The sequence below is a fragment of the Cavia porcellus genome, unplaced genomic scaffold, assembly GCF_034190915.1.
Source record: "Cavia porcellus strain 051 isolate PalLab524CR breed Dunkin Hartley unplaced genomic scaffold, mCavPor4.1 scaffold_32, whole genome shotgun sequence".
NCBI lineage: Eukaryota > Metazoa > Chordata > Mammalia > Rodentia > Caviidae > Cavia > Cavia porcellus.
This window is the reverse complement of record NW_026947515.1, coordinates 37,455,008-37,467,131: the sequence shown is the minus strand read 5'-3', so window position 1 is coordinate 37,467,131 and position 12,124 is coordinate 37,455,008.

The following is a 12,124-nucleotide window of genomic DNA, read 5'->3' as shown; positions in this document are numbered from 1 at the left end:
GAGGGAGATTCCGCACCCCCGCTGGCTTACTCAAAGACACGGGTTTGTTTCGTTCTGGGTTTTTATGACAGTTATTCAACAGGTACACACCTTGATAGAAATGCAAACCTAAGGTTGACATACTACATTCAGAAAATTATCAACAAAACAATAAGTTACCAAATTTTGGGCTCAGTAAACTAAGAAATACATTATCAGTGAGGAAGATGAACAAATCACCAAACGGCAAATTTATGAATTAGATGTTTTTAAAAGATGTAAATACGGTATCACTCACCAATGATACCGTGAATAAAATGTCTTGTCTATCCAGACTCTACTTTTATTTAATTATTATCAGGCTTGGCATTATATTAACTGATGTTACTTTAAGCAGCATACCTAAAAAGAAAGAAAACATTGGAAATTCGTAATTTATTAGTTTACTAGTTTGAAATTTTTGTGTACTAACTAAAAGCTTTTCAAACTTTTTGAATGAAGATATACTACAAATAAACAGTAGAACTGGTGTGGGGGACCCTGTCTGTAGTCCCAGCACTCTGGAAGCTGAGGTGGGGGTGTTGCTGTAAATTCAAGGCCAGAGGTGCAAAACCCCGTCTGAAAAAGAAGAAAAAATGGTCTATTTTTTCTTGTATGTAAGGCAAGTTTTTGTCTTCTTAATCTGTTGTTGGAAGTATGCTTGCACTATCAAACTGGGGATTGAACTCATGACCGAGTGCTTGTAAGGCAGGTGCTAATGCCCCTGAACTAAATCCCCAGCCCCCAACCCACATTTTCAGATTGCTAATAAAGCTTTATCATCATCTAAAGCTAAGTTCTAAAAAAAGTACATGTATGAATTACATGTGTGCATATATAATGTATACAGAGTACACATATTGTCTGTTTATATGCATATATAGATAATATAAATGTGTGAATGCATGTAGCCTACCTAACTCCTTGGAAGAAACACACTTTGGTATCAATCATTACCAAAATTCCTTGCCCAGTAATATGCCACTTTTATTAAAAACCTAGGATTTGTTAAGTACCATGTTAATATCTGAATATCAAAAGAATCAATTTTTTTATTCTCAAGGATAATGCTATTAAAAGATCATCTCTGCTGCAACCCCAGCACTCCGGAGGCTGAGGCAGAGTTTGAGGCCAGTCTGGGCTACAAAGTGAGTTCAAGGCAGCCTAAACTCAATAGTAAAACCCGGTCCCAGAAATAAACCATGCTAGGGATATAGTTCAGTGGTACAAGTTCCTGCCTGGGAAGCGTGAGGTCCTTAATTTGATTCCCAGTACAAACAAAACACACACACACACACACACACACACACACACACACAGAACCAAAAAAATAAAAATGATAACCTCAGGGCTGGGGATTTAGCTCAGTAGCATAAGCGCCTACTTTGCATGCATGCGGAGTCGTGAGTTTGATCCCTGGTACCGATTAAAAAAAAAAAAAAGATGATCTCTAACATCAGTGGTTGATATGTTTTTTACTTACAGGGCAAAAACTTTTGAAATTTCATTGTGGGACCCAGTCTATTTCTATTTCTGTACATGGGAATATTAATGCACACGAGGTGCTTGTATGCTAGTGTACACCCACGGGTTCCTACCATGCTCATGAAACCACCTAACTGACAGATGGACTCATGGTTTCAAAGGGAAGCACTCTCTCTGGCACACTTGGAAGAACTCTGGGGTTTCTGACCTGCTGCTGCTGTTGAGTAGGGAATATATCTACAGTTGGAACAGGAGAGGGAAGAGAGAGATTTATTAAAATAATGCCAGTTGTGGGCTTTTCTTCTCTTAAAATTAGGAAATTAACCAGGAATAGTAGTACATCCTTGTAATCTCAGCACTCAGGAGGCTGAGGCAGGAGGATCATTGCAAGTTCCAGGCCAGCCTGGGCTGCAAAGTGAGCTCAAGGCCAGCCTGAACTGCATAGTGAGACCCTGTCTCAAAAAGACAAAACAAAACCAATTGTGGCATTAGTCAATGTATAATTGAGTATACTAATAAAAAATAAAAGGTTGCAAGATGAAAGCATTCGAGACACTCTAATAGAGCAGAATGTTAGTGTTATGGGTTCGTGTCTAGTGGGAGCCTTCTTTCATCAAAATTTCACGAGGTATCTCTATGTTATATAACATCAGGACCAAATGTATGCTGCTGTTGATTGCAGTGTTATCACTAGCATTAGAGAAAAATTTAAGACAGTCATTAATCACAGTACAAATATATTGACCATGTACAGAATTTCTAATATTTGGAATATATTGTAATAAAATAAGTATAAATACTGTTTGAATTATAATAACCATGGCAGAAACAAAATTACATAAAGAGTAGCTGTAACAAAAAATTAAAAGCATATTAAATGACAGAGTAGCAAAGTGGTAGCAATAAATCATTAAGGTTTTAAATAACATGGTATGTGCTAAAAGGTACAGAAGTATTTTTTTAATAATTTTTTTTTTCTTTTTTCCAGTACCAGGGATCAAACTCACAACCTCACACTTGCTAGGCAGGCATTTATGCTGCTGAGCTAAATCCCCAACCCCCGATATACAAATATTAAAAATTCTGTTAGAATTGAAATGACTTTTTTTTAAGACAGAATATCTCCCTAGAGTCGTTCAGGCTGGCCTCGGACTCACAGAGATCCTCTGCTTCACATTCCCAGGTGCTGGGATTACAGGTGGGCCCCACTGTACCCCACTTGAAATGATTCTTATCCTAAATACTAAAATAAAAAAGAATATGAAACATAGTATCTAAAAGCCTGAGAAAAATACCAAGCAGAGACTATGAAAGACACCTCATTATTCGGAATGTGGCTGTTATTTAGGAATAGATAAAATGTAAAAAATCTCACTACAGCAGGGTGGTGGTGCACCCCTGGAATCCCAGCATTCGGAAGGCTGAGGCAGGATGACTGCTGTAAATTTGAGGCCAGCCTGGGCTAAACAGTGAGTTCAAGATCAGCCTGAAATACATCGTGAAACCCTATCTGAAAAAGACAAAAACTAAAAATGTCACTACAATGAGATTAACATATAGAACAAGCCACATCCATCCTAGTAATTTTTGTAAAAGAGCTGAAAAACCAAATTTCATAAAACATAGATGGTTTACAGTGTAATAAATAGCATGCCGAGACACTGACTAACCCTAAATTTCACAGCAGGCAGCTTTAGCCAGTTCCTGGGGCAGGATCTTGGTCACTGCAAGATCACTGAACAAGCAATCAGCTGAGTGGCTACTCCGCTGTCTTAATAACGAATGTCCCCCCTCTCTCCCTGGAACGGAAGCTTCCAGCAGATACAGTGGAGGAGGGGTGCGTCCACCAGCCGGTGCAGCCCCCATCGGTCGGTCAGTTATCTCAGAAGGTTGCCGGACTAAGGGTTAAATGGAAGAGGCAGGAGACCGAAGAGCGCCCCACTGTCCTGGCAGCTCCTGTGCTGGGGCCTGGCAGTGATACGCAGGTGGCAAAGTCTGAGCTACCATCCCAGGGGGACTGGACGTGGGCCTGGGGGTGGGATGGAAGTTACCTCTGGCTGGGGTGGTAAATGTAAGGGTGTCTGGCTAAGTGGTTAGACACGGGGTCCCAGCAGCTGGCTTTACACTAGAATGAGGGATCTCTGCTTGTCTTGTTTCCTTATTGTGGGACCCGTGTGCAGTTTCTTATCTTTATAATTAAGTTTTTCAGCCTCTCATAAAATTTTTCGTGCCTCTCCTTATGTTTTAAAAGTGACAAAATCACATCTTGTAGACGCTTGAGCTCTGACATTTACGACCTTCACTTCTTTCTCAGACCCATGCCAGGCACCCAGTGTTCTATTTTTCTAACTGGTGACATCTTCCCCTGCTGGATTATTCCCATCAGCAGCCCACACACGGTGATTTCTCCCAGTCACAGCAAGCAAGAGCCAGTCGGGAGTGGCAGCTCACACCTGTGATCTCTGCACTACAGAGCGAGACACAAAACTCAAAAAACCAGAGCCAAACAAATATAAAGGACAAACAAGACCACAAGAGTGGTTCACTGTGGCTTAAACATGTCCCCCAAAACTCAGATCTTGATTGGAAGTGGAGCCACAGGGAAATAATTGGGGTTAGGTGGGGTCATGGGAGCGAGGCCCCGGTCACAGCAGGTTTGGAGGAGAGGACGTGATTCCCACAAGCCTGCTTGTGCTGTCTCCTCACCTGATACCACTCACCTCCCCTGGCACCAACTACCATATGTTGCTGCATGACAAAAAGACCCCGTCTGAATGCCAGGCAGACGCCAACCGCACACTCTCTGGGACATCCCGGTCTCAGATCATGAGCTGAACAAATTTTTATTCCTTATAAATTATCCTGTCTTTGGTACTGAGTCATCACAAGAGAGAACAGATTAAGAAACTACCTAGTCCTGGGCGAAGTGGCACATCACATACAATCCCAGCATTCAGAGGCTGAGGCAGGAGATGCGCCTAGCCACATAGCGAGACTCTGCCTCAAAAAACCCAAAAACCAAACAAATATACAAAAACAAAAAACCCCAACCTACCATCACCCCCCTTTCTATTAATGTAAGCCCCTGCTCCCTTCTTCAGTAGGCTCAAATTATTTTACACACGGCGCATCCCCGTAGGCCACAAAAGCTGTCCCTGTTAAGATGACCACACACCAAGCCTAGGGATTTGGCTTAGTGGCTCAAACACCTGCTTCCTAAGTGGGAGGTTGTGAGTTGGACCCCTGCTACCAAAAGAAGGCTACCAATGGACCTTAGGTAATAGTGGTTGACATGAATGCCTGTCTTCTCTTAGAAATACTCTCTCCAAACCCAAGAGAGGAGCTGTGGGCCCAGCTCTCAGGGGACTGAGACAGGAGGTCACCAGTTCAAGGCAGCCAACCTGAGCTCAGGGTTGGCCTGGATTACACAGCAATCCATCTCATTCAGTGGAAAAGCCATTCATTGCTTCAACTCTCCAGAATGGAAATGTTAGAATCATCTTCAGTTCTTCTGTTTTCCTGCCAACATTGAATCAAGTCAGCGATTCTGTTTAAAAATACATAAAAAATTTGGTTACTTGTGACCACCCTCACCCTTACACCCTGTCTAAATCCCTGTGGCCCTAAATTGCTGCAATATTTCCTAAATTATTCCCTAGCTTCCACCCTCTCCCCCGCCCTTTTGAACCTGTCCCCTTGGCATGGAGCTACGTCCTCAGCCCTTTTGAGACCACATCTCACTGAATTGCTGAATTACCCCGCTGGGCTTGAATTTGCAACCTTTTTGTCTCAATTTCCTTTTAAAAATTTTATTATTAGTTTTAGACAGGGTCTAGTGTGATCCAGGCTGGCCTCACATTGACAAGCCTTCTGCCTCAGCCTCCTGTGCCGCCACACCCAACCCTGGCTACCATTCTCCTTCCTGGCCGAATGGTCTACATTTTTTAAAACTTAGGAGTGTTTTTATTGGAAATAGTAAAAATAGCTCCTGGATTTCCAGGAGGGGTCCTCATCAGATGGCTCCAGGTTACTCTTTTTATTTTGCTTTTGAGACAAGGTCTATAACTCAAGGTTGGCCTTAAACTCACTCTGCAGCCTAGGCTATCCTTGAGCTGTGGTGATTCTCCTGCCTCAGCCTCTTGAGTGATGGGAATACAAGGTATGTATTAATACACTGGGCATTAAAACGTAAATCACATGAACTAAGGTAAACCTCTCCTCCTTTATAAAAAATCAGATTCTGGCATTCCTCTGTTCAAAATTTTCCAATAGCTGTGTCAATATAAACTCATGGTTTTAATCTGTGTAGATATAAAAATAAATGTACACCACACACACACACACATACACTTATACGTGCATTTCCTAACTCTGTCCACGGAGCGAGCCTAGAAGCAAGTGCAAATCAGAAGCAGTCAGTATACCAAAAGTCCAGACGCTGGCTACCAAATACGACACGCAGGTGGGCATTGTGGTGCACGCCTGCAATCCCAGCACCAGGAGGCTGAGGCAGAAGGATCGCTGCAAGTTTGAGGCCAGCCTGGGCTACAACGTGAGTTCAAAGCCAGCCTGAACTGCGTAGTGCAATTCTCTCAAAAAAGACAAAACTCTTTTTCTTCACTTTTTCCTAAAACGAGCCAGGGCTCCTTGGAGAAAAAGCGGAATCCAGGACAGGGACTAGGGAACTGTCACATTAGTTTGGAATATTTTGTCGCACCAGGATGTAAAGAAGTGCTCAAAGAAAAAAGAAGTGCTCAAAGAGCAGAGTCTTTGGAAACAAAAACAAAACAAAACAAACCAACAAACCAGCAGCCAGGGGCTACCGCCAAAAAAGGCTCCCATTGGCTAAATCTGGAACAATCTGAGCACTAAAATGAAGGGTGATTGTGATGGATTATAATTCACTGGGTAAACCAGGTGTGGGCTGGGGATTTAGCTCAGCGGCATAAGTACCTGCTTTGCAAGTGCATGGTCTAGAGTTCAATCCCTGGTACCGATTAAAAGAAAAAAATACACCAGGTGTGACTTGTTATCCACAGCACCGGAAGCTGATGCACGCAGGAAAAGCCCTGTGAGTTCAGTTCTAACCTGAACTGCATAAGACTGTCTTACTCCTCCATTGCTGAATAAAATAAGAATCCAAAGCTTTTCCCAATAGAAAGTAATAAATAAATATTTAGAGGGGCTGGGGATTTAGCTCAGCGGCATAAGCGCCTGCTTTGCAAGCAGGCAGTCGTGAGTTCAATCCCCAGTACCCATAAAAAGGAAAAAGAAAAAATAAATAAATAAATAAATATTTAGGAAGGACATTTCCTTCTTCTTCTTCTTCTTTTTTTTGGTACTAGGCATCGCTTTACACTTGCCAGGTTGGCGTTTGTACCACTGAGCTAAATCTCCAGCCAGAAATTTCCTTCTTACAATAAACTGCCAGCTCATTACTAGAGAAGCAGTGGCAGAGTTAGAAATCAGAAATCAGAGTTAGAAATCAGCAATCAGGGACACCAATCTAGAGAGTGAACTTTTGATGAAGCATGAGTAGCAAAAAATCTCAAAGTGTCTTTGCATCAATTACTCATTGATTGTTAGCAGGTTATGGGAGCCCACGTCTGTCATCCCAGCACTCAGGTAGGCTGAGGCAGGAGGACTCCAGATTGGAACTTGGCCTGGGAAACTTAGCAAGTTAGCAAGACCTTGTCAAAAAATAATAGCAATAAATGAATAAATAAGTAAATAAATAGGGCCCTAGATTGTAGACTGGGGTCAATCCCTAGCACTTTATACACACACATTACATAAAAACCTGGTGAACACCCCTCCCTTTTTGGGGGGGTACACACGCTGGTTTCTCTCTATTTTGGGAAAATTACTAGGTGGAATTTCTGGGTCTGGAGTTGGTAAATATTTACGAACACCATTGTAAGCCTGGGGATGAGGCTAATACCTGAGCTTTGGAATGAGTCAGTTGTATCTTCTGTGTACTGAGAAAACACTTTTGTGCTGAGGAGCCTGCCAAAAATGCGTGATCTCCACATCTTAAGCCTCAGCTTGACGATGTATCAGGGAAACTAACTCTGTTTTTCTTTTTTCTTCCTTGGAGACAGCTTCTCGCTGCATAGTCAGGCTGGGCTCGCGCTGGGTGTGTAGCCCAGGCTGGCCTCTGGTGTGCGCCACCAAGCCTGACCTGAGAAAGCAAGCGGAGGTACAAAAGGGCCCTCTATTTCAATTTTACCTCCAGACGGTTTAGACGATAAATATTCTGCATCCCTATACTAGTGGTCAAGAAACTGGAAATCAAATAAATACACTCAGTGGACCTGAGGAAAGAGTACACCGGGTTCTTTGTATTAGTCCACTTTTCTAGAAGTTTGAAATGACATTAACATTTCCAAAAAAAGAGGGAGAGAGAGAGGCTCATGACTTTGCACCTCACTGGAGACTAAATCCTCAGGACAGCCCAGGAGGGTTTCCCACGTCACCTCCTGCTGCTCCTGCGCTGGCCACGGCCCCCAGCCTGCCCAGCTGACTCCTCCTCTTCACCAGCCAGGTTCCCCGCCACCTCCAGGCCTTTGGTTGGGGTTCTTCTGCATGGCGTGCTTGTCCCCGTCTGCCTCCTCCCCTCTTGACATCCACCTGTTCTAGGAGATCCCTTCCAGGATCTGACACTCAGTCCCAGGTGACAGTTCCCACTTTGTACTTCCTCTTCTGCTTGGCTTTCCTCCACCAAACTTACTAGCCGCTGGCCTGTCCTCCCGGGGACGGGGACGCCTGCAGCCTTAAACCCTTATCTGGTGGCCTCTGTCACCTCATCTGAGCCTCCCTTCAGAAGGCACCTGTATTAGTTAGTATTCTCGGGCTGCCATAATCACAGACCAGATATTCAGTACCCCAACCCGAGCCTGAGCAATGTAAGGTCTTTGCTCACAGTCCTGTAGGTTAAAAATCTGCAGTTAAGGAAGGAGATGGGGTTTGCTCTCTCTGAGACTCTGGAAATCCTCCCGTGCTGCCTCGGGGCTCTGGGTGGTGGCCGCCAGTCCTAGGTGCTCCCCGGCTGGAAGCTGCGTCCTTCCCTCTCTGACCTGCTGTTCCTGTGATTCCTCTTTTCTATGAAGACACTAAGTCAGGGGCCACAGCCATGGTGGAATCCAGGCAGCTGCACAAAGAAGCAATTCGCTGGCCCTCTTGGTAAGCACCTCCTTCTGGTGCAAGCCAGGAGGGGACCCAGTCACCTCTCCTGTGAGCCTACGGGTGCGCAGGTTGGAAATCAAACATCCCAACCCCACCACACCCCATTAGCAATGGGGGACAGAGGTCTGAGCATCTCTGGGGAGGATGGCCGTATGCAATATAGCAAATATGGGGAATTTTCTTTCATCTTCTGTTTGAAGGCAAATGTTGTTTTCACTGTTTTGTTTCATTATGATTAATTGTGTTGCCCTACTCAACATTCTGTTTTGATAAGTTCTATAATGTTCTGTCTTTGGTTTGATTTTGCTATACTTGATTGAATGGACAACTATTGTGAAGATAACCAGATATACTGTGGTACTTATTACTGTTATCCCGGTACCCTGCTGTGAAGTTCTATACCAAGTTCACCACATTGTCTCCATTGGCTTTGCTCTGTCTTGTTTTGTTGTATTTCAAAAGAAGAAGGAGGAGGAGGAGGAGGAGGGGGAGGAGGAGGAGGAGGCATGTCAAGGCTCTGGGTCTTTTGTATCTGGAGGGCTCACAGCTTCTGAAGGATTTTTGCTGCTTCTTCTCTTCTGCCCAGGTCTGTTTCTTTCTTTCTTGCGTTTCCATAGTCAAGGAGCAGAGGGAGGCCGGACCTGGGAGCTGGCTTTGTGCCTAGAGATCTGTCAGGCTTCTTCCCACCGCCGGGGAGCCTGGTCCTCCTGCTTCCTGGTCTCTGATCCCCAGCCCCAAAGACTCAACTCTTCAGGAGCTCTCCTCCCAAGGGGTCCCAGGAAGCCAGCCTTCCCTTTGAAGAACTGAAGGGGGAACCATCCTTGGCACGCAGGTCTGGAGAGAAGTCAGTGGGACAGGGGAAGCCGAGACTGTGTTCCTCCAGCTCTGCCTCTCTGAAGGCTCTCGTGGCTGGGCAGCAGCCTGCTCCTGCTGCCCCATGTCCTGGTCCACCATTGAGAGGGCAGGCAACCAGAGGCTGGAGGCACAGCAGCCTGGACACAGCCTGTTAGGCTACTGTATACATAGTCACAGCCCGTGTGCTGTGTGCTCACAGGCACGGACTCTCACTGACGCAGAGAGGTCTGCGAAGTGCAGGGAGAATGCTACTGCCAACCTCAGACACAGACAGACTGGTGACAGGGGTAGGAGCCTTGCACAGGCCACACCTGCACCAGAGCAATGGCCTGCAGAAAATCTGTCCAATTGGCCTCACCTGAGCCAAGCTCTAGGTTTTTAAGGGCCTGAAGATTCTGTAACTTTAAAAAATACAAAACAAAACAGTCCGGCATAGTTGCTCATGCCTGTAATCCCAGCACTTGGGAGGCTGAGGCAGGAGGATTATTGTGAATTTGAGGCCAGCCTGGGTTACAAAGTGAGCTCGAGGCCAACCTGAACTGCAGAGTGAGACCCTGTCTCCAAAAGAAGTGTCATTTACAGTGAAACGAGACCACAATTTACAAATTTAAAAACTGACAAATAACACCAGGCTTGGTTGCTGATGCACACCGTCATTCCAGCACCACTCCGGGAGGCTGAGGCAGAAGGATCACAAGTTCAAGCTCAAACTGGGTTGCTTAGAGATTCAGTGAGATCCTGTCTCAATGGAAACAAAATGTCAAATTCCACCAAGTGCAGAAAAATAACTTGCGTGTAATAACTGCGTACAAACCTTTATAATACTCTCCACAGAGTAGCTGTTGGCTCTGTATATTCAAATCTTACTGTTCCTCTGCACCTAGGTAACCACAGTGCCAAGAGTCACTGGACTCTGTCATATGACACATGCCATCTTGCTCTGTACCCTCACAACTTGGGAAAATGACAGTTGTCTTCTGGAAGCTACTCCTACACCAGGTGGCTAGGTTAAGGTAAGGATATGTAAAAATGACTGCAATCATAGCACTATATCCCAAGAAACTGCGGATCCAATGTCTCTCCAACTCACCTTCTTTGTAACCAGACCCTAAGTCCAACACCAGGCTGAGAGCAGAATGGAGAGAAGGCTGGAAGACTAGAAAGAGGACACTCATGCTTGAAAGAGCTAATGTTTGAGAAATTCACAGAAGGCCCTAGCCTTGTGAACACCCTGTGGGACCTTTCCCAGGGTTTGTGTAAGGAAGAGTTTCTGGATTTCATTATCTTCGTGGTAATTTGACCTGTGCACTGGAAATTCTTGGTTCACGTCTGAGATAGGCTCTCAGCCTGCTTAGAAAGCCTCTACCTGTAGCCTAGGAAGTTTCTCTACCTTTCCAAATGAGGATTTTGCGGCTTTCTCAGGGATGACTCAAAGCACCTCTGATGCTGATGGGAATACCCAGGACTTCCGGTGAGAGTGTGTAGACACCGGCTGGAAGCAGCAAGGAAGCAGGGGAAACCCCTCTCTTACAGAGAGGGGGCACAGCAGATGCGGGTCTGCAGCTGTGGGAAACACCAAGGCTCTCCTAAGAACAATGCACCAAGGCAGGACTCCAAAGTTACTTATTTTTTATTTTTGGGTGATGCCAGAGGGGATCTCACCATGGCCTTGAACTCTTGGGCTCAAACAGTCCTTCAAAGTGGTCTTTGAGACAGAAGCCAGAGAACAGCTTTCCTGGAGAAGATTCTCTTCTGGCTTCCTGTTGCACGTAGACCAAAACCCAAGCGCCTTAGGAGGCTCTGTGGCCCTGGGTGACAGGCCTTGCCTCTCCTGCCTTGTCTCCACTTCTTCCAAATTCTGCAGCCCGGGTTCCTTGGTGCTCTTTCACTAGCTCTCACCAGCAAAGCCTTCTCCTATCTCACGGCCTTTGAAGCTGCTCTTTTACTGGGACTCAAAGCGCACAACACAAGGTCCTATTATCATCTCTTTTTAGAGGCTGTCTCTGACCACCAGGACTACAACAGTCCTATGCTACACTCTACTAAGTCATTGCTAGGGAAGGGATGGCCTGTAATGGTTCACCAGAGTGGAGCTCCAGCCTTGTGACCCTTAGCCACTATCCTGTAATATTTTCTGTTTTCTTGGTTATTTTCCATCTTCCCAGTGTACTGCAGCTTCAGGAGCGCCCAGCCCAAACGTGGCTTCTATGCCTAACAGTACTCAGGGGACAAGATGACCGAGTGTAAACATCCACTTAGTGAATAAATACAGCAGCTGCACCCACTGATGCTCGGATTGCTTCACAGATCCTTCTGGGACTCTGTCAAGGCTGAGAGCACGGTCTGTCACTGACACGATCCTGACAGAGATCCGGACTCTGGTCCAGATCAAACAGGCTGAAAGCAGCAGGAAACAGAAATCAGGAACAGACAGCGAGGCCAGGGTACCCTGAGGCTGGGACCCAGCCTGGGCGCTCCGGGACCCGGGCCGCAGCTGCAGGCACGCCGGGAGGAGGGGCGCGGAGAGGGGCGGGACGCGCCGGAAGGGGGCGGAGGCGGGTGGCGGGGTGTGGGACGCACA